We start from the raw sequence: 21786 nt of genomic DNA on the forward strand, positions 1-21786 counted from the left end.
CATTAATTTTGCGGAAGCGCGGCGTAATCGCCGCCATTGACTTGCATTTACGCACATAATCTGTGTCAGTACATTTGTGCTCACTGATTATATGCGTTTCAATGTGCGGATGGTACCCAGTTCTGGAGGAGAGAAGACTCTCATCCAGACCTGGGTACCATTGTACCTGTAAAAAAAAAGAATAAAATAAAAAATAAAGATTATATTCACCTTCCGACGGCCCCCGGTCATCTTCCCTGTGCTTGCGGGCAGGACTGAAGGACCTGCGGTGACGTCACAGTCTTGTGACCGCAGGCCCTTCAGTTCAGTGTCCCGCGATCAGCTGGCTGCTAGGAAAGAGCGCAGCAACACACGCCGGGCCATCGAAAGGTAAGTATAGGTTTATTTTTTTATTTTTAAACATTCTTTTACGGTCACACTATATAAATCCATGCCGGTTGCATGGATTTATATAGTGTGACCAAGTTGTCAAGCACTTTTCAAGTGATGCTAAAATCGCCTGGAAAGCGCTTGTCAATCCGCATGCGGAAACGCATGTGAATAAAGCTTCAAATCCGCATGTATTTGGCAGGAAAAACGCATGCACAATCTGCATGCGTTTTTTCTGCCAGGGAGATGCAGAAATTTTCTGCTTCATTTCTGCATCGTGGGCACATAGCCTTAAGCTCAAAATGGATTCAAAAGCTTTAGAAAATGTAAAGGTAAGACTTGTGTTTCTCCTCCTTGCTGTATCCACTTCTGGATTTGTGATAAAACATGCATCAAAATATTTTTTCCCCAAACATTGTTGTGTGAGAAACCACTTTTAGGCCTCATCCAGACATCTGTTTGTTATGTAGGAGGATAGTAATAGGGAATTCAGCACATCCGGTAAGTATAAAAAAAAGTATATTTATTTAAGTGCCATTAAAAACGTATAAACCCATGGACAAAGATTAAAATTCTGACGCGTTTCTGGCGAAAACGCCCTTAGTCATAGCTGAATTCCTTTTTACTAACCCTCTTACTAAGGGTTGTCACAATGCGATTTTTTAATGCTTTGATATACTTAGTATACCAAAGTATTATTGCTTGTCGGTTGTAAACCATTATGATCTAATAGGCATACAGTTATGGCAGGGCTATGGGAAGGCAACCCAGCGGCACCACACAATTTCATCCTCTGGCTGCCGATAGGTGACATTTATTATCTTGACCTATACTTCCCCTTTCTTCTATGAATCTACTTAGAGGTCATTGTCGTTATTGACTGTGGTATCTTAAATAATTAACGTTATCTTCATTCCCATTATCTATAGAGAAGGAGCTTGGTGGACAGCCAATATATTGGGCTCCCATTAGCCTCGGTCCTATTCCTGCTGATTGACTGAGCTGTTTGAAAGGCTTAATGTAAGCCATTCCCTGATACACAGTTGCTTTATAGTATCTTAACAGGTTAATAATGGAAATCCTCCTTTCAATTATCTCAACAAACAAAAGTTAATTAGTAAACAGTTCTCTGACAGAATTGTGCCCAAGAAACTCAACTCTTCTTGGCCAGTCACAGTGATCAAAAGTGCTCATGTGGAGCAGTTGATTTGTCAGGCCAATGTAAAATCATAGGCTTCTGTTACACGCACGCCGCTACGTTCAGATAGGGCGAAACGGGTTTCATGAATTCTTTGGAATCCTGGGGGGAACCGTTACTCAGAGCGACCATAGGCTGCAACTTCTCTCAGGCACACAATTGATTCAATTGCAGACCAGACACGTCTGACAAGAGTCTTTTTCAACAGTTTAACAGTGGAATTGAATCTGAAGTACAGCCAGTGCAATGCAGGGATCTTACAGCAACAATCTTCATTACAGTACAGTCTGAGTTTCTTGAGCAACCGGCTCCAGTAACAATACAGTAGTTTCTTCACAAGGCACAGTATTACAGTCTCTTCAGTAGAATAATTCAGCATAGATTGTGGCAGCACACTTCTATGCATACACAAGCACAGGCTTTTCCTTCACAAGAACACAATAGTACACAGCATTCTTTATCCTGCATGGAGATGGAGGGGGGGGGGTTTGATGAGGGAGATGATCCCTGTGCCACAATTCCTTCCAGTCCTTATCTTTCTGCCCGATAATACTCTGCACTGTTCGTTCAGGGAGTTTATCTGACCTGTGTTTAGTTTCTCTCCTGAATCCTGTTCAGTTGCCTTCTGTCAGATACAGATCACACACCACCTCTCTCTTCAGCCAGACTACAATAACAATCCCCCCTGCAATCCCCCTGGGGCTCTGCTAAAACACACTCTGTCTCCTGTGACTGTGTTAAGCCCTCTAGTTGCTGGATGCTTCTGAAGCACAACACTTCCTGTCACCTGTGATTGTGTTACTTCTAATAGTTGCTGGATGCTTTTGAAGCAACAGCATTACTTCTGCATGCCACACTTCACCTAAGACTACATTCATACATACAGGTAATACGGCCTAGTGCTGTCCATTTTTATTTCACACATCACTCTGACACATAGAGTTTAATCGATCCATTCACACATCCATTTTAAAAACAGATCTGTGTCTCCGGTCCGTGAAACTCTGAGCATTTCCTTTTGTCATTCGCTTTGCTGATCAAATTCGAACATTAAAGTCTTCGAGATCCATGAGACTGAAACTAGGAAGATATGCTTTGTGCTTCAGAGTTCCATCTATTTGTAACTGATCCATTGTTAAGCGTCAGTGGATAAAAACTAGTTCAGACAGTGTACCTGTGAAAAAAACGGATGTAACTAAGATGCAGCTAGGATGACACATGAGAAAAAAATCACGTAAAATATAAAGATGCACAGCAGAAACATATAGTAAGGGTGCTACGTCAGTAAATATAAACTGATCCCAAAAAGAAAGAGGGAGAAAAGAGCAATACAATATCGATGTACACACTTATATATACAGCTATGTATTTTATGGAAAACCACAAATCAATACTCCTTGATTAAAAACAAAACCACAATATCCACAACATTAGCATCTTGAAACTAATATATATGTATACAATACATTCAGATTTATGTTCTATATATAAGTGTATATTAAATTCAATATATTCAAATATAAACTCTAAGGTCCCTGTCCCATAATGTGTGTAAGATAATGAAATATGAGCAGGAGTGTAAAAATTAATTTAACAAGGTAAATACAGTATATGTGCTATTATAAAGTGCAATTACTGAGACTGATAAAGTGCAAATGCATATATAAAAATATGAAAAGAACATATATTAAAGGTGTTGTCCACTACTAAGACAACCCCTTCTTTATCTGACTTTCTCTTCATGTTCAATTCGTTCGAAGGCGGGGACAGTGACGCCAGCGCTGATTGGGTGCTAGTTTCACGTGTCATTTCACCGCATCACAGCCCTGGGACCGCGAGTACTGACACCGCTTGAATGGCCCAGGAGGTGAGTATAGGCTTTTTTATTTTTATTGAGGCCAAACATTTAGATCAAGAAGGGGTTGTCCTAATAGTGGACAACTCCTTTATATACATATATATAAAGGTAAATAATATATAGTCAAAATTGAAAGTATATAATTAGGTTATATAACACTATGTAATATATAGGAATGATGGTATTCAGTATATCAAACCCATAATATGGAATCCAAGACAATATAGGGGAATGTCAGTGGAGAAACCCACGCGTATCGCTACTTGGAGCTGCTTCATCAGGGAAGGGAGGGAAAAATCGTTCCGGTTCTCTCGGGTGGTAACACTCAAGCTTGTGTGATTGTAGCCTAACCCAGCTAACATTGTCTTGTTTAATCGATTGCTTCATGAAGGGCAAATAGATGTCAAAGAAGGCACCCCAATTGGAAATCCCCCATGAGGATGACTGGAAAGCTGCTCTGTAAGAATGGCTTTTTTTCTTTGGTAGGCCTAGCCCATTCATGTCCTACATGGATGCCCCAGTCTCTGCTTGGTAATGCATTATTTTCTCTGAAGTGGCTTCTAATAACAAGATGTGTTAGCGGGCAGGCTTTCCTTGGGAATAACTACATGTGTAAGATAAGATGAACGCACAGGCTTCCATAAAAAAGAGTTGTCTTCATGAAGCCTATGATATTCCTGGTCTGACATGAAATGTTGTTTTTTTTTTTGTTACAGTTGTTGATCTATACTGGTATTCTCTAAAGTGCACAGTCTCCCAGAATTGCATCAACCATTTTATTAGAATATACCATCATTTTCACTGTTGCTTACCAAGTATTCTTCCTGTCACATGGCAGACAATATGCTGCTTCGTAGCAAGCTGCATGAAACTAAAATAAATCAATAGAAAATTATGTTTGCAATTCATTTTATAGAAACTGACAGAGCAAGAAAATTAGAAAACAAGCCACTTAAAAAGCAGTCAAATTTGCTGTACAATCCTGTGATAATCCACTGGCTAATAAATACTTAAATGACTTTTTCACTTCACATAAAACAATCTGGATATTTACAGCTAGTAGCCGAGTGCTGATGGCAGTGTACTCTAGACCCTCACATTTGTTAAATATTCATGTGGTTGAAAGTATAAATATCTTTCCTTTTACATTTTCAGTGTTGGAAGAAAGCAATTTTTCATATTGAGGTGCCTTTGGGTAATTTATGAAACATTTTCTACATTCACCTGCATAAAATCAAAATGCAGCTTTTGGTAATACAGTATTCTGTTGCTACAGGGATGGCACACCATGCAATATTCTAAATGTCAGGTACGGTACTGACACCATAAAGGAACTTTTTATTTATATTTAAGCTTTTCTGCAATAGGTTAAACTACTTATGTTGGACTATATCTATTTTTCTTATATACTGTCCTCACATTGGAAATTTAAAATTAGGCACTCTTGGGGTACATTGACTATTTAGACATTGGGGCAATGCCAAGGGTCCTTTACAAATGTGTTTATCTATAACCTTAATTGTCAGTATACCAATCCAATCCAACCAAAATCCTATAAAAAAATATACAGTAACAGCTTAATACAAAATTATGTAAAGGTATATCTGAGCTTTTTGAAGCCGACTATGCTACATAGTCATGTCTAACAGCAGTGGCCGGAGCTGAGCTCCAATTGCTGCTGTTAACCATTTAGATGCTACTATCAACCTCTTTAGATGCTGCTGTCAAGCCAATCAGTTCCCCGCGCGATCATGAGGCACTTATAGGTCACCATAGCAGCTGGGGGTCTGCCGATGACCCCCCATAGCTACCATCTTGGTACTCCTGTGATGCTCTGCCATTAGCTGTTCTTCAAAGCAGACCACAATTTTCACTATAAACTGCAGTACTGTTGTATTGCATTATACAGTATACGTGATCAGATAATCACAGCTTCAAGTCTCCTAAAGGGACTTAGGCTATGTGCCCACGTTGCATTTATGAAGCAGAAAATTTCTGCTGCATAAATGCAAGTCCTCTCCCGGAAAAACGCATGCAGAATTCCGCACGCGTTTATCGCGCATTTTTCGCGCGTTTATCACGCGTTTTCCACATGCGGAATTGCCTTGCGTTTTTTATGCATTGGACTAAGGCAATTCCGCTTGCGGAAACGCAAAATTAAATGACATGCTGCGGATTTTTGAACGCGGCATAAACGCTGCGGAAAAATCCGCAGCATGTGCATAGAAGTTGCGGAATCCCATTGGGGACCATGGGGTGCGGATTACCATGCGTTTTTCAAGCGTTTACGCTGCGGAAATTCCGCAGCATATACGCTTGAAAAATGCTACGTGGGCACACAGCCTAAAAGTAAAGAATGAAAATAGTGTTTTTAAAAATTTTCATCAATCTCTTTTCTCCCAATTAAAAATAAAGAACTAAACATATTTGGTATTGCCACATCAGTAAAAGTCTAGTCTATCAAAATAGAAGTTCATTAACCCATATGGTAAATGCCCAAAAGGAAAAAAAAAAAATCACCAGAATTGCATTTTTTCAATCACTACATCTTCCTAAAAAATACAATAAAAGCAGTTACAACATTGTATGTAGCCCAAAATAATATCAATAAATCAGCTCACCACTTAAAAAAATGCCCTCACAGAGCTCAATCTACGGACTAATAAAAATGGTAAGGGTCTCGGATAATGGCGAGTGAAAACATTTTTTTTATTACAAACTTCTGAATTTTTTTTTCAGCACTTAAATAAAAAAAATTCTCTAAGTTTGGTATTGCCATGATCATGCTGACCTGGTAAATCATGTTTCTAGGTCATTTTTACAATACTATGAACACCGCAAAAACAAAAAGTGGCGAAAGTGCATTTTTTTTTATTATTTCATCCCACTAGAAGGCCAACAATAGCAGTATGCCAGACACACTTGGCACAAGCAGGCACGTTAATGCACACCCTTGAAGGCCTGGGTACTCTTCACCCCCTCCCACTAAAGGGAAGGGGACTTTTGCAGAGCCCTTCCCAGGTGCCAATAGAGGAGTGACTGGGCACACTTGCCACTGTTTTTGGTCAAGCACACCAATAAACTATACTGGGAAGGCAGAGACGAACCTAACAAACTTGGAAGGTCAGGGAGTATAAACAGAGATGCAGGAACGAGGGGACACAATACACCAGAGGCAGAGACAAACCAAAGAAACACTCAAGAAGGAGTTACCAACCGTACCACTAAAGTGAACTGAATAATCAGCGATGAAGTAGAGGATATGGCAGGTTTAAATATCCCTCTCATGGATCACCTGACACCACTGAGGTAACACCCAATTTCTACCCTCTGCCCAGAGAGACAGAGAAAGGGGGGTGGAGAGAAAGGAGCTTCCCACCACATAACTGAACCAGGAGATATAGCATCCCATGTCTCCTAACAACAGCTGACACTGGGAAATCCGGCGCCAGGGAAACCCTAAATCGCATCAGTGCTGGAAGCGACAGCGTCCCGCCTTCCAACAACACCATGCCCTGAGGTAGATTCCCTGGAACGAAGTACTCGAGCACGACGGAGCCCCGCATCGGCTTCGCCCTCCAAAGGTGACACCCCTTGCAACCAGAGAGTAGCGAGGCTCAACCTGCTGGGAGGCCGGAGTATGCCCGTAAATACAAGGGGCACGCTTATGCAACCTGACAGATACAGTACAGACCAAAAGTTTGGATACAGCTTCTCATTTAAAGATTTTTCTGTATTTTCATGACTTTGAAAATTGTACATTCACACTGAAGGCATCAAAACTATGAATTAACACATGTGGAATTATATACTTAACAAAAACGTGTGAAACAACTGAAAATATGTCTTATATTCTAGGTTCTTCAAAGTAGCCACCTTTTGCTTTGATGACTGCTTTGCACACTCTTGCCATTCTCTTGATGAGCTTCAAGAGGTAGTCACCGGAAATGGTCTTCCAACAATCTTGAAGGAGTTCCCAGAGATGCTTAGCACTTGTTGGCCCTTTTGCCTTCACTCTGCGGTCCAGCTCACCCCAAACCATCTCAATTGGGTTCAGGTCTTGTGACTGTGGAGGCCAGGTCATCTGGCGTAGCACCCCATCACTCTCTTGCTTGGTCAAATAGCCCTTACACAGCCTGGAGGTGTGTTTGGGGTCATTGTCCTGTTGAAAAATAAATGATGGTCCAACTAAACGCAAACTGGATGGAATAGCATGCCGCTGCAAGATGCTGTGGTAGCCATGCTGGTTCAGTATGCCTTCAATTTTGAATAAATCCCCAACATTGTCACCAGCAAAGCACCCCCACACCATCACACCTCCTCCTCCATGCTTCACGGTGGGAACCAGGCATGTAGAGTCCATCCATTCACCTTTTCTGCATCACACACAGACACGGTGGTTGGAACCAAAGATCTCAAATTTGGACTCATCAGACCAAAGCACAGATTTCCACTGCTCTACTGTCCATTCCTTGTGTTCTTTAGCCCAAACAAGTCTCTTCTGCTTGTTGCCTGTCCTTAGCACTGGTTTCCTAGCAGCTATTTTACCATGAAGGCCTGCTGCACAAAGTCTCATCTTAAAAATTGTTGTAGAGATGTTCCTGCTGCTAGAAATCTGTGTGGCATTGACCTGGTCTCTAATCTGAGCTGCTGTTAACCTGCGATTTCTGAGGCTGGTGACTCGGATAAACTTATCCTCAGAAGCAGAGGTGACTCTTGGTCTTCCTTTTCTGGGGAGGTCCTCATGTGAGCCAGTTTCTTTGTAGCTCTTGATAGTTTTTGCAACTGCACTTGGGGATACATTCAAAGTTTGCCCAATTTTTCAGACTGACTGACCTTCATTTCTTAAAGTAATGATGGCCACTCATTTTTCTTTACTTAGCTGCTTTTTTCTTGCCATAATACAAATTCTAACAGTCTATTCAGTAGGACTATCAGCTGTGTATCCACCTGACTTCTGCACAACACAACTGATAGTCCCAACCCCATTTATAAGGCAAGAAATCCCACTTATTAAACCTGACAGGGCACACCTGTGAAGTGAAAACCATTTCCAGTGACTACCTCTTGAAGCTCATCAAGAGAGAATGCCAAGAGTGTGCAAAGCAGTCATCAAAGCAAAAAGTGGCTACTTTGAATAACCTAGAATATAAGACATATTTTCAATTGTTTCACACTTTTTTGTTAAGTATATAATTCCACATGTGTTAATTCATAGTTTTGATGCCTTCAGTGTGAATGTACAATTTTCAAAGTCATGAAAATACAGAAAAATCTTTAAATGAGAAGGTGTGTCCAAACTTTTGGTCTGTACTGTATGTTGAGTTACCAACAAGTTAAAGAATGATATATTTATAAGTTCAGAGCCTTTAAAAATGTATAAAAGTACTATAGTGTTTTGTGAGTGGCTCTGAACCTTTAGTACAGTGCGATATAGACAACTCTACATGCAATTAAATGTTAAATGCAATACAAAGCTATCAAAACACCCCATAATAGTACCATTGAAAAATCAGCTTGCACATGCAAAAAACAAGCCCTCATACAGCTCCTTTGATAGAAAAAAAAAGGTTATGAGTCAGAAAAAGGTGACTTGAATCAAAATTTTTTCTTTTGCAAATTTCTCATTTTTGTTTTTCATCGATTAAAAGAAAATAAGACACTTTTACAAGTTTAGTATTGCTTAAATGATACTGACCTGGGCACAATGAACTGTGGAAGAACCAGATCCAAAAAACATAAATATGTATAAATACCTACTATGTTCAAAAGAGAGGTGCCAGCGATATTCATTACTCTTTGTGAAGGCTTCAGCAAGAGCAGTACTTCTTCCTCTCTGGTGTTGAGGACGTGTGCGCAGTTGTCTGGAATCATATAAAGCTAAGCAAGTCCCCTGTGTTTGTCCTCCTTGTTGTCTGTAGTGTCAGTGGGGATCGACTAGTGCTCATCTCCTCCCTTCCCTAGCCTTAGCCAAGCGCCATTGAAAGACAGGGCAAGGAACGCGTGCGGCGATTGAAGAGCCAATATAGAGACGTTAGGGGAGACAGGGTGACATTTTATCAGCCAGAAGGTCTCCACTCTCCCCTTTCCCTAGAGTCTGGGCTTCCTTTCCTTCTTCCCTTTGTGTTTCACGAAGTCTTTCCCACACCTTGCGTGACACATTCAAAACTTCAATCCGTCCTGCAAGAAACTAGCCCTTGTATGGCTATGTCGATGGAGAAATAAAAAAAATTATGATTGTTGGAAGAAAAGGAGGAGAAAATGAAAGTGCAAAAATGAAAATTGGCTTTAGCAGGAAGAGGTTAAAATCTCAATCACCTTTATTGTACCGTGTTAGGCTAAGTGCCCACGATGAAGAAATGCTGCATATTTTTTCCGCTTCTCCCTGGCAGGAAAAACGCATGTGTATTTTACATGCGTTTTTCCTGCCAGGTAGAAGCGTTTGTCAAACGTTTTTGCATGCATTTCTGCATGCGGGTTATTAAGCGCTTTTCCAAGCGATTTTAGCATCACTTGGAAAAGTGCTTGACAACTTGGTCACACTATATAAATCCATGCAACCGGCATGGATTTATATAGTGTGACCAAGTTATAGTTGAAAAAAAGAATAAAAATGGTAAAAAAAAACAAAAAAACATTATACTCACCTTCTGATGGCCCCCGGTCTATTCTCTGCTGCGTCCAGTCTCTTGTACGGCTTGCGGTGGTGTGAAGGACCTTTCATGACGTCATTTAGTCATGTGACAGGTCACGTGACCGCCAACGTCGGCGGACGCGTGACCTGTCATGTGACTAAATGGCGTCATGGCAGGTCCTTTTAGACCATCGCGAGCTGCTGGGGAGCCAGGACGCATCATACAGGAGACGGGGGACATCGGAAGGTGAGTATAATGTATATTTTTTATTTGAAATACTTTTTTTAACAGGTACTATGGTACCCGCATCTGGAGGAGAGTCTCCTCTTCTCCAGACCCGGGTACCATCCGCACACTGAATCGCTTAATATCCGCATGTGCACATGTAGTCATGCAGATATTAAGCGATTCAATGCAAGTCAATGGCGGCAATTACGCTGCGTGTCCGCAAAATTAATGGACATGCTGCATTTTTTTCCCCAATGATAATCCGCAGCGGAAATTTCCGCAGAATGTGCACAGCACATATGGATTATCATTGGGGACCATGGGGCACGTATTACCAAGCGGTTTTTAAGCGTTTTCGCTGCGGAAATTCCGCTGTAAAAACGCATAGTGGGCACGCAGCCTTACACTATTGCCCTGATTCATTATTTGCGGATTTTTCAGTCGCTTTACTTTTTTTGTCTGTGCTTTGTCTGCGTTTTCAGTACCACATTTATCAAAATGCGCTCCAATTCATGAATTTGGTGCAAAGTCAAAAATGGGCTTTATTATCTTACGTCAACTATTTTTGTGACCTTTGCACCAAAAGTTGTAAAAATTGTGCCAAAATTTTGACATACGCAAAAATATATCAGGCGGGGAGGAACTGGAGTGAAGACTTCGTGGTAATTGATGAACCAAGCTAAAACATCTGGCATTGCTAGACTCTGCCCACAAAGCAGAAAAAAACAGGCCAACATATATAGCATAGACTTTAAAAAGGTGCAAATAGAATAATGAATTGGATGCAAACTATAAATAGTGGTAAAATTCACGAACCTAAACAAAAAGCAGTCTCAAAGATAATAATGAATCAGGGCTTATGTGTCTTTTGACATATTCAGGCTGAAAATTTGTGGTGTGCACGCTATATATAAACAGACAGATCAGGCCCTCCCGAACTTGAGATGATCTATGTAACCGATCTGCACTTTAGCCAAGATATAAGAATCCTGAATAAAGGCCCAACTATATTAACTCTGAATTCCTTAGTAAATTATAATGTGTTTTCTAACTTAAACAATCCTTAAATGGGTTGTCCAGTCTAAACTGATAAATCTGCAGTCACTCTGTGTGACTGCAGACTTATAAATCCCCCCCAGCGCATGCACTGTGCGCTGAGAGCACTTGCCAGTTTTTGAGCTGTGAACAGCGGTGATTAGTGTTGAGCGATACCTTCCGATATCAGGAAATATCGTATCGGATTGGATCGGGCCGATACCCAAAAAGTATCGGATATCGCTGATTCCGATACCGGAAACCAATGCAAGTCAATGGGACAAAAATATCGGAATGAAAATAAACCCTTTCTTTCCTTGTAGGTTAATTCTACATGAAGTAAAACAACTAAGAATAATGTAGAATGACATGAAAAGCCGGCAATTCAGCAGCGGCATACACCGGTACCCGACAATTTACAACAGAAAGAATAGAGCTTCACACATAGATTAGATAGATAGAAACATGTCAGTCACATATATATGAAGTACAGTGACAGTGTTGCTTACTGTACTTGTCATTTAGTGTAAAGGATTTATTTAAAAAAATAATAGTGTTTTCATGCACCGTCTCTTTAAGAAAGCCGGCCGGCAATTCAGCATCTGTACCCGACAATTTAGAATAGAAAGAATAGAGAATCACACATAGATTAGATAGATAGAAACATGTCAGTCACATATATATGAAGTACAGTGACAGTGTTGATTACTGTACTTGTCATTTAGTGTTAAAATAAAGGATTTATTTAAAAAAAAATTGGCGTGGGGTTCCCCTTAATTTTAGGCTCTAGCGGAGGTTAAGCAGACAGCTGGGGCAAATGTTTGAAGCCTGGGAAGGGGGTAATACCCACGGAGCTTCCCAGGCTACTAATATCAGCCCCCAGCTGAATACCTAGCCTTTACTAGCTATTAAAATGGGGGAACCCCCCCAAAAAATAACGTGGGGTCCACCCTAATTTAATAGCTAGCACAGGCTAGGCAGACAGCTGGGGGCTGATATTAATAGCCCAGGAAGGGTGCCATGAATATTGGCCCCCTCCCAGGCTAGAAACACCAGCCGTCAGCCGCCCCAGAAATGGCGCATCCATAGGATGCGCCAATTCTGGCACTTAGCCTCGCTCTTCCACGCTGCCCTGGTGCGGTGGCAGGGGGTAATAGTGGTGGGGTTGATGTCAGCTTATAATGCCAGCTGACATCAAGCCCAGGTTAGTAATGGAGAGGCGTCTATAAGACACCCCCATTACTAACCTACAAAGTGTTAAAAAGAAAAAACACACTACACCCAGAAAAAAATAATTTATTTGAAATAAAACACACAATTTTATTTAATTCTTAGTTTACTAAAAATAATAGTTACCTGTCCACGTTCCTGCGCTGATCTCCCATGCACAGCTGTCACATCTGGAGATGGTGACAGCTGTGCATGGCTGCTGTAAGCTCACGCTGCCGGGAACACGTCCGCTCCCGGCAGCGGGAGCCACTGACTGAGGTCACCGGAGTGCATTCAGGCAGCGCAGCTCCGGAGACCTCCTTTACGGCACTGCTGTACCGTGGGAATTTCTCACGATACAGCAGGGCCGTAAAGGAGCTAACCGGAGCAGCGCTGCCTGAACTCCGGTGAACCCTTACGGCCCCGTCATTCTAGCGGCGGCAGCGGTTCAGAGCGGTCACATTCTATGTGGCTGCTCTGAACTGGAGATCTTCGTGGGACACTCGTGGACTGCTACGGAGGGGTAAGGATAAGGTTGTGGTTTATTATTTTATATTTTATTACAGGAGATCGATGGCTTCGGGGAATTAGGTGTCTAGGTGAGTATAGGTGTAGTTTTTTATTTTTTACTTTATTTTAGGTGGCGATCGGCGGGGACAGGTAATGTATGAACTATTTTATTGTAGGTAACCACTGGCCACCAATGACATGTATTTAACATTTATTGGGGACACAGTAGGGCAATTTAAATAGCAGGATCAGTCTGATGGGAACTACTGCTCCCATCGAGCTGATCCTGCTGGCACGAGTGGACGGGGGACAGACATAGGCCGATGGGAGTAGTAGTGTCACATCGGCCTATGTCTGCCTGCACGCACACACCCGCACACCCGCACAAACATCGCGCACACACCCCGCACACACACCCCGCACACACACTAATCATGACGGGTCTGGGAGGTGAGGCTGACCTGTGCGGCCGTGGGAAAGTTCATGTGAGTTCATGCAGTCAAGCATGAACTCACATGAACCCTCTGAGGGCACCGCGGCTACTTCAAATGAACAGCTGATCGGCATCACCTGATACCTCAGCTGTTCATTTGAAATAACCGGCGGGAAAGCGCAGCACAGAACGGGAAAGCCGGCGGTGAAGTCTTTTCACTGCCGGCTTCCCCGCCCGGGTCCTTCACTCCCCGCTCCTTGGAGCTGCGCTCCCCGCCCGGTCCTAACTTACGATCGGGATGGGAGGTGGCGAGGGGAGCGGAGGATCGGGGTGGGAGGCTGCGGGGAAGCAGTATGGGGCTGTGTGATTGTTTAAAAGCCGGCGGCTTTATACCGCCCGCCGGCTTTTAAACAATCAGGAGAATTCTCCCCCGCTGGGATGGCATTCTGATGACAGGCTGGATCGCGCTGCCATCCAACTTGTCATCCTTCACAGACACTGCAGAGCGCAGGCATTATGGGAACTTCCGATTCCGGTATCCGATATTGTAAAAGTATCGGAATTAAGTATCGGAATTCCGATACCGCGAATATCGGCCGATACCCGATATTACAGTATCGGAATGCTCAACACTAGCGGTGATGTATGCGATATGTATACTCCAGGCAAGAGCCCGTTTAGTGGCCACGTCCACTAGACGGGGCACTGCCTCCCTGAATACAAGTGTATGGATTGAGGCTGCACCCACTAGACGGGTTCTGCCTGAGAGTATGCATAACGAATTAATCACCGCATTTCCCGGCTCAGAAACAGACGAATCCTCATAGTGCACAGTGCATGCGCTGGGCGGATTCAACCATCTGCAGTCAAACAAAGTAACTGCAGACTAATCAATTTAGCCCGGACAACCTTTTTAAACCTGATTCTTGGTCTGACTGTCACTTTTTGATGCAGACTTAAAGCTCTTGTAGAAATTTTTACAGTAGTATATTCTCCATTAATTTTCCATCCACTTTTTCCTTTCTGCAATTCGGACTTAATCTTAATCTTTGGACTAGTGACATTGATATAATAATAATAATGTGTATTTTAAAAATGCTTCTTGCATTACTTTAATCTGCTTTGCGGATGAAAACCACTCATTGAAGTTCTCAATATGGATGTAAATGTAGGCGGTTTGTATCTAATCTGTATGGCATCAGTATTATAGAGGTTTACTAGTATGTAGGTGACAATCCATATGTGGATTGTTTTAAGCTTGTTTTTATAAGAAGCATGTGTCTTCCCATCATTTTTGGATTCATCTTTAAATAAAGGATAAATAGATATTCTTTGGGAAAAGTACTTCAATCCACAAATAAGTAGTTTCTCTGAAATGATTCATTTATGGTATCAAATATGATTTATAAATCCCCTGTGGTGTGCTCAGCTGAGCTTAGCCTGTTGGGATTAATAAATGACCTTATCCCCACTAAGTATGGCAGACAGCTCTTCCCATTGCTTATGTTTTTATCTTATGCAAAGAAAAATGCTGGAAGCCACATAATATCCCGTAGTTGAGACAGAGGGAAAAATTAGTAGATGTAGATCTGTACTAAGTGACTCGTGCATCACGAGGAGCCCTGGCCCTTTCTTTATGATGAGACCCAGAGTTGTAGCGGAGCTTTCCTTCATTTAGAGCAAAAGGTTAAATGTTCTGCCCTCATTCTGTTTCTAAGTACTTTGGTCCTGCTGCATGGCATGTGGGTACAGTCCTGCTCATCATTATTAGCACCCATGAAGTTTAAGTACGTAATTTGGAATATCTCCTGAAAAAAATGAATCAAGTGAAACAGTTTTTTTGGTATAGTGCACTCGTGTTAAATACAAAAGAGCAAACGATAAACAATAATTTAAAACAAAAAACAATGGGAGGGAAAAATAGGAAAACCTAAAGCTTGCTGTGTCACTGGTATTGGCACCCTTTACATTAATTTATTATGGAAACACATTTTTACTTGCCTATGGTAAATCACAAAAGAGATTCAACTGTGATTAATTGTCGGGGCCCATGTGACATGAAGTAGCCAATGATCAACCAAAAATCCAGATCTGCAAGAACTGAGCAGTCAGGATCACGAAGAGATAGCAACCAAATTTTTAATAATAAAGATATATACTTTATTAGAAAATAAATTTAAAAACAGACAGGGCAACAACCTCTATGCGAGAGGGACACCTATAAAAATAAGGGGAACTACCCCCATATAGGCCAAACCAATCAATGGTTGAAGACAGAGTATCATACTGGATTACAGAATACAATATTTCAAATAACAGTCATTTTAAATCAACATCAGATAAGATGTTACAGCTCCAACATTAGAGTAAATGAGTATACTGTCAGAAAATCCTGTGTGATCTTAGGTGCAAGTGCAGATCCTCAAAACTCCATACCAAATATCAATGCTTAGTGCAACAGATAGTGGAGCAATGAGGATAAGTAGAAACTCATGTCATGAGATATAACAGGCCTATTTTTCATGGCAAGCCATAAACAGATACAAACAATAATACAGGGCTCCAGGAGACACACCCAGAGCGAAAAGGGGATTATACCGGGATTCCAAGACCCAGCACAATACAGGAGGACAAAGCAAACTACACAGGTACTTTAACCATTGTGCTATCCTCTGCATTGGTCCATATGTAGTGTCTAATTGGATGATTTTATCAGTTGTCTCTGTGATCCCTATAGCAGCACAATAGGGGATTGCAGGTGCAGGGATTTTTTTTTTTTCCATTTTATTATTGACACTATTGTAGGTAGGTCTATTACGGCATTAGCCAGATTACTCCTGACATATGTTTACCCTGGTGTTCTAGATTTCAGACACTTATTTTTGACGTCTGCGAGCGTGGTAGTTTATACTCCATTCACTACATTTATTCCCACAGGCAGGTGATCACACGAAACCTGCTCTACTACCAGCAGCTGCACTTCTTCTAGCATTTGTATAGCGCGAGTGGGTGGTGATTTTTAATTAAACAACAATACAGGTTAAGTTACCTAGTAGTTTAACTGCCACGAAAGTAGAGATGTGGTGTCCTCCTCACCCCAACGCCGTTTCGCCAACGCTTCTTCCGGGGACGTGTCTATGCTGAATGGGGGCCATAGTATATATTTGTTTTACTTGCCAATCAGAGGTTCCCACATCAGGGTAATAGTCCTATTACTTGTGGTTACATGTCTGGGGTGGGCGGCGCATGTATGAGCCAGACCGTCCCTTATTGCCAATGGAACTTCCTGGGACGCGCGCCTGGTGAACTTCCTGGGAAGCGCACCGGGACCCGCATGCTGGAACGCATAGCAGTCACGTGTTCCGGCACTCCCGAAAGTCAAAAGGGATATGGTACGGGCGCATGATCTCAACCAGGTTAGGAGATGGTCCCAGATACAACGATAATGTGACATGTTACAAGGGGAAAATATACACCCTATAAGTGTCCAATGACATTTCTAAGGGGCCTATACATGTGAAATATAACCCCTCACATGTCCTATCACACTGTCTCCCAGTTCTGTCCCCTCAAAGATCTCCCTTCTCCTATCATACTGTCCCTTCACACTCTCCACCCCCATACTGTCCCCTCACACGCCACCCACTGTACTGTCCTCTCCCACTTCACCTATCCCATTATACTGTCCCCTTACACTATCCCCATCATACTGTCCTCTCACAAGCTCCCCCACCATACTGTTCCCTCACAATATTCCCCCTCACCATTCTGTCCCCTCACAAGATTCCACCCCCCACCATTTTGTCCTTCCACACTATTTCCCCCCATACTGTCCCCTCACACTCCCTCCCATACTGTCCCTTCACCCCCCCATACTGTCCCCTCATACTCCTCCCCCATACTGTCCCCTCACACTCCCCCCCACATGCTTTCCTCTCATACTATCCCTCCACATGCTATCAGCTCACACTATTCACCCTATACTGTCCCCTCACAAGATTACCCCTTCACACTTTTCTGTCTCTTCATATTCCCCCACCATACTGCCCCTTCATAACTCCTCTGCGGGCTGACCTAATCACACTGCTGATGTTGCCTTGACCCGGACGTGTCGGTGGTCAGAGCTTCAATTGCACTTGGGCCTCTAACCCCTTTCCGACGAGGTCAGAAATAGTACGTAGCTGCGCCCTGGGACTTATGGACCAGCTACGTACTATTACGCATGCGGGGCGATCGCCGCCGGAGGTCAGCCGATTGTCACAGCTGACACCCGGTGCTATGTGCAGGGAGTGGTCCTGCACATTAACCCCCGCAATGCTGCAACTGAGGTCGATCGCAGCATTGCAGGTGCAAGGGGGGAGGTGATCGCTATACTCACCTCTCCTGCCGGCTTTTGGATGTTGTCATGACGACCCGATGTCGTCATGACAACATCCGGGTCACCAGGAGGCAGGACTTTACTTTGGTCATGCGCAGTGCATGACCAAAGTAATGTCTTCCCTGTGTGCAGCACTGACAGACTGCATGGCATAGGGAGCTGCTGCTCTCTATACCATGCAGCCGATCAGGCTGCAAAAAGTGAAAGTCCCGTAGTGGGACAATGTGTAAGAGTAAAAAAAAAAAAAAATTTGTAAAAAAAAATAAAAAAAAAATGAAAATAATAATCCCCAAAAAATAAAAATATATTGAACCCATAATATTTATTTATTATGAAAAAAAAATAAACCAATAAAAGTACACATATTTGGTATTGCCACGTCCAGAACGACCTGACCTATAAAACTGTCCCACTAGTTAACCCTTTTAGTGAACACGGTAAAAAAAAAAAAAACGAAGCAAAAAACAATGCTTTATCATCAAACCGCCAAATAAAAAATGGAATAACACGTGATCAAAAAGACGAATGTAAATAAAAATAGTACCACTGAAAACGTCATCTTGTCCTGAAAACACAAGCCGCCATATAGCTCCATCATCCGAAAAATAAAAAGTTATAGCTCTCAGAATAAAGCGATGCAAAAAAAATTATTTTTTCTAGAAAAGTTTTTTACAGTTTTGCGCTTTTACACAATAAAAAACTATATAAATGCGGTATCGCTGTAAACGTACTGACCCGAAGAATAAAGTTGCCTTATCAATTTTACCACACGCGGAGCGGCATAAAAAAAAAACCATAAAAACAATTCCGGAATTGCTGGTTTTTGTTTATTCTGACTCCCAAAAATTGGAATAGAAAGCAATCAAAAAATGTCACATGCCCGAAAATGGTACCAATAAAAACGTCAACTTGTCCCGCAGAAAAGAAGCCGTGAAATGACTCTGTTGGCCAAAATATGGAAAAATTATAGCTCTCAAAATATGGCGATGCAAAAACTGGTCTTTGCAAAAAAGTGTCTTTTAGTATGTGACAGCTGTCAATCATAAGAACCCCATATGAATCTGGTATCGCTGTAATCACACCGACCCGAAGAATAAAGTCGTCTAATCACATACCACACGAGGAACGGTGTAAAAAAAACAAAACTCTAGGGTTGGGGTTAGGGTTGTGCTAGGGTTAGGGTTGTGCTAGGGTTAGGGTTGGTCTAGGGTTAGGGTTGGGTTAGGGTTGGGCTAGGGATGGATTTAGGGTAGGGTTAGGGTTGGGATTTTTTCAAAAGTAAAGAAAAAAATGATGACAAAATGATGATGATATGGCGACCAGTATTGAGCTCAAGTACTTGAGTTTGCATCGGGTGCTCGTGTATGCACTGAGTATCGTGGGTGTTTGAGTGACATGCTCGAGTCTTCCCCATATGCTTCGCGGCAAAAAAAAACATTGCTGAGATCGCCTGCCATGCACGAGCAATCCCCGCATGTTTTTTTTGGGGTGTCTAACAACCGTGAAACATGCGGGGCAGGGACTTGAGCATGTCACTCAAGCACCCGTGATACATGGTGCATACCCGAGTACCCGATGCAAACTCAAGTAGCGAGCAGTTGCGCTCAAGACTAATGACAACTTATTCAATATGATGACCTAATGTTATCAAATTCTGTCATACCTCTGGGTCCAAAATGTACACTATACCCCTTGATAAAATCCTTGAGGGGTCTAGTTTCCAAAATGGAGTCAATTGTGGGGGGGTTGCCACTATTTAGGCACATCAGGGGCTCCCGAAATGCGACATGGCGTCCGGTCTTGATTCCAGCTAATTTTGCGTTCAAAAAGTTACACAGTGCTCCTTCCCTTCTGAACCCTGACGTGTACCCAAACAGTGTATTTTCCCCACATATGGGGTATTGGCGTACTCAGGAGAAATTGCACAACAGTTTTTAGGTTCCATTTTCTCCTCTTACCCTTGTGAAACTTAAAGATTTGGGGCTAAAAAATATTTTTTGTGGAAAAAAACTTAATGTTTTTATTTTCACTGCTTCATGTTCTAAACTTCTGTGAAGACATTGGGGTTAAGGGTGCTCACCACACATCTAGATAAGTTCCCTGAGGGGTCTATTTTCCAAAATGGTGTCACTTGTGGTGGTTTTCCACTGTTTAGGCACATCAGGGGCACATCCGCTAATTATTCAAGCAAAATTTACATTCAAAAAGTCAAATGGCGCTCCTTCCCTTCTGAGCCCTGCCGTGCGTCAAAATAGTGTTCTTTCCCCATGTATGGGGTATCTGCGTGCTCAGGGGAAATTGCACAACAAAGTTTGGGGTCCATTTTTTCCTGTTACCCCTGAAAAAATAAAAAAATTGGGGTCTAAAGTAACATTTTTGTGAAAAAAGTTAAATGTTCATTCCAAAAATTCCTGTGAAGTATGTGAAGGGTTAATAAACTTCTTGAATGTGGTTCTGAGCACCTTGAGGGGTGCAGTTTTTAGAATGGTGTCACTTTTGGGTATTTTCTCTCATAAAGGCTCCTCAAAGTCACTTCAAATGTGATGTGGTCGCTAAAAAAAATGGTTTTGCAAATTTTGACGCAAAAATGAGAAATCACTGGTCAACTTTTAACCCTTATAGCTCCCTAATAAAAAAAAAATTTGGTTCCAAACTTGTGCTGATGTAAAGTAGACATGTGGGGAATGTTATTTATTAACTATTTTGTGTGACATATCTCTCGGATTTAAGGGCATAAAAATTCACATTTTGAAAATTGTGAAATTTTCGCCAAATTTCTGATTTTTTTACAAATAAATGCAAATGATATCGAAGAAATGTTAACACTATCATGAAGTACAATATGTCATGAAAAAATATTCTCAGAATCAGCAGAAGCAAGAACAATTGCATGCATAGGGCTGGCATTTTATATGGTCTCTGAGTGAACTGTTAGTTTGATAACCCGCTCAGAGAATGGTGAATCCCACTTCTGGGGAGCAGGAAAATGCCCTTGCATGGGAGACACCTTGGTCCACTGCATTAGGCGGCCTAAAAGTGTTCACCTGCTGATTATGCCCAGAGCAAAAGCCTCGCCTGCCCCCCTAGATATGCCCCATTCAATGAGATGTTCTCCATAGCCCCTCCATATAGTATGATATCCCCCACTGCCTCTCCTTACAGGATGATGTCCAGCACAGCCCCACATGCAATATGATGCCCTTGGCCAAATAATATAAGAAAAATGAAATAAAAAGCTTACCCTCCCTTTTTCCAGGCTCCCCATCTACTGCAGCCACCGTCTCCTCTTCTATCTTGTGTAACAATGGGCACAGGCATCAAGATACAGTGATGTCATTGTCTTTGCCAATGTCCCATGTGTGACACCGGCCTCCAACAGGATGCAAGACAAAAACAGCCTGTGTCCTGCTGGATTAACTGGCAGAGCAGTGGGCTGAGTAAAGCTCCTCTGCTGCTATCCCTGTGCTAGACAAACTGTAGGGGAACAAAAGCACACAAAACCTGAGTAGGTTGTATGAAAGCACAGCTTCTATGAGCACCTGGAAATATCAGCTGCTGCTGCCTCGATATTGGGCTGCGATGCTGTAATGAAGAATCCTTAGGATCAAGATGAATTGCACAGTTTTTATTTCCAAAACGCTGGACTAGCGTCTATTTCAAGTGAAAAAAATAATTGCATAGTTTTTTTCACTTGAAAAAGATTCTAGTCCAACGTTGAAATGCGTTGTGGAAATAAAAACCGTTCAACTCATCTTGGTCCTAAGGATTTCTCATTACAGCAGCGCAGCCTAATATTGTGTTATTGTCCAAATTGTTCCTCTGTCCCTGTGCTGACATGTTCAATTATATTTGCTTCTTAAAGTCGTGAATATGATTGAATGCTGGCTGGAATTGATGGCCGGGGATAGGTAGAGTGGTGTGCAATGTTAGTGC

General features: G+C 42.1%; 1 protein-coding gene and 1 long non-coding RNA gene across 3 annotated transcripts in view; one reads left to right on the forward strand and one right to left on the reverse strand.

Annotated features, from left to right (window-relative positions):
• Positions 1 to 21786, forward strand: part of IMMP2L (inner mitochondrial membrane peptidase subunit 2) — a 1848527-nt gene that overhangs the window by 495647 nt on the left and 1331094 nt on the right. The gene's annotated exons all lie outside the window — the stretch shown is intronic.
• On the reverse strand, positions 725 to 21318 carry LOC141165064 (uncharacterized). The gene is made up of 3 exons (XR_012251043.1): positions 21095 to 21318; positions 4238 to 4296; positions 725 to 2741 (listed from the first exon to the last, which is right to left on the reverse strand). It is a non-coding gene; the product is annotated as an uncharacterized lncRNA (long non-coding RNA).

Source organism: Phyllobates terribilis, unplaced genomic scaffold (assembly GCF_046119375.1).
Source record: "Phyllobates terribilis strain yellow unplaced genomic scaffold, ASM4611937v1 Scaffold_11__3_contigs__length_659146591, whole genome shotgun sequence".
In the NCBI taxonomy this organism is placed as follows: domain Eukaryota; kingdom Metazoa; phylum Chordata; class Amphibia; order Anura; family Dendrobatidae; genus Phyllobates; species Phyllobates terribilis.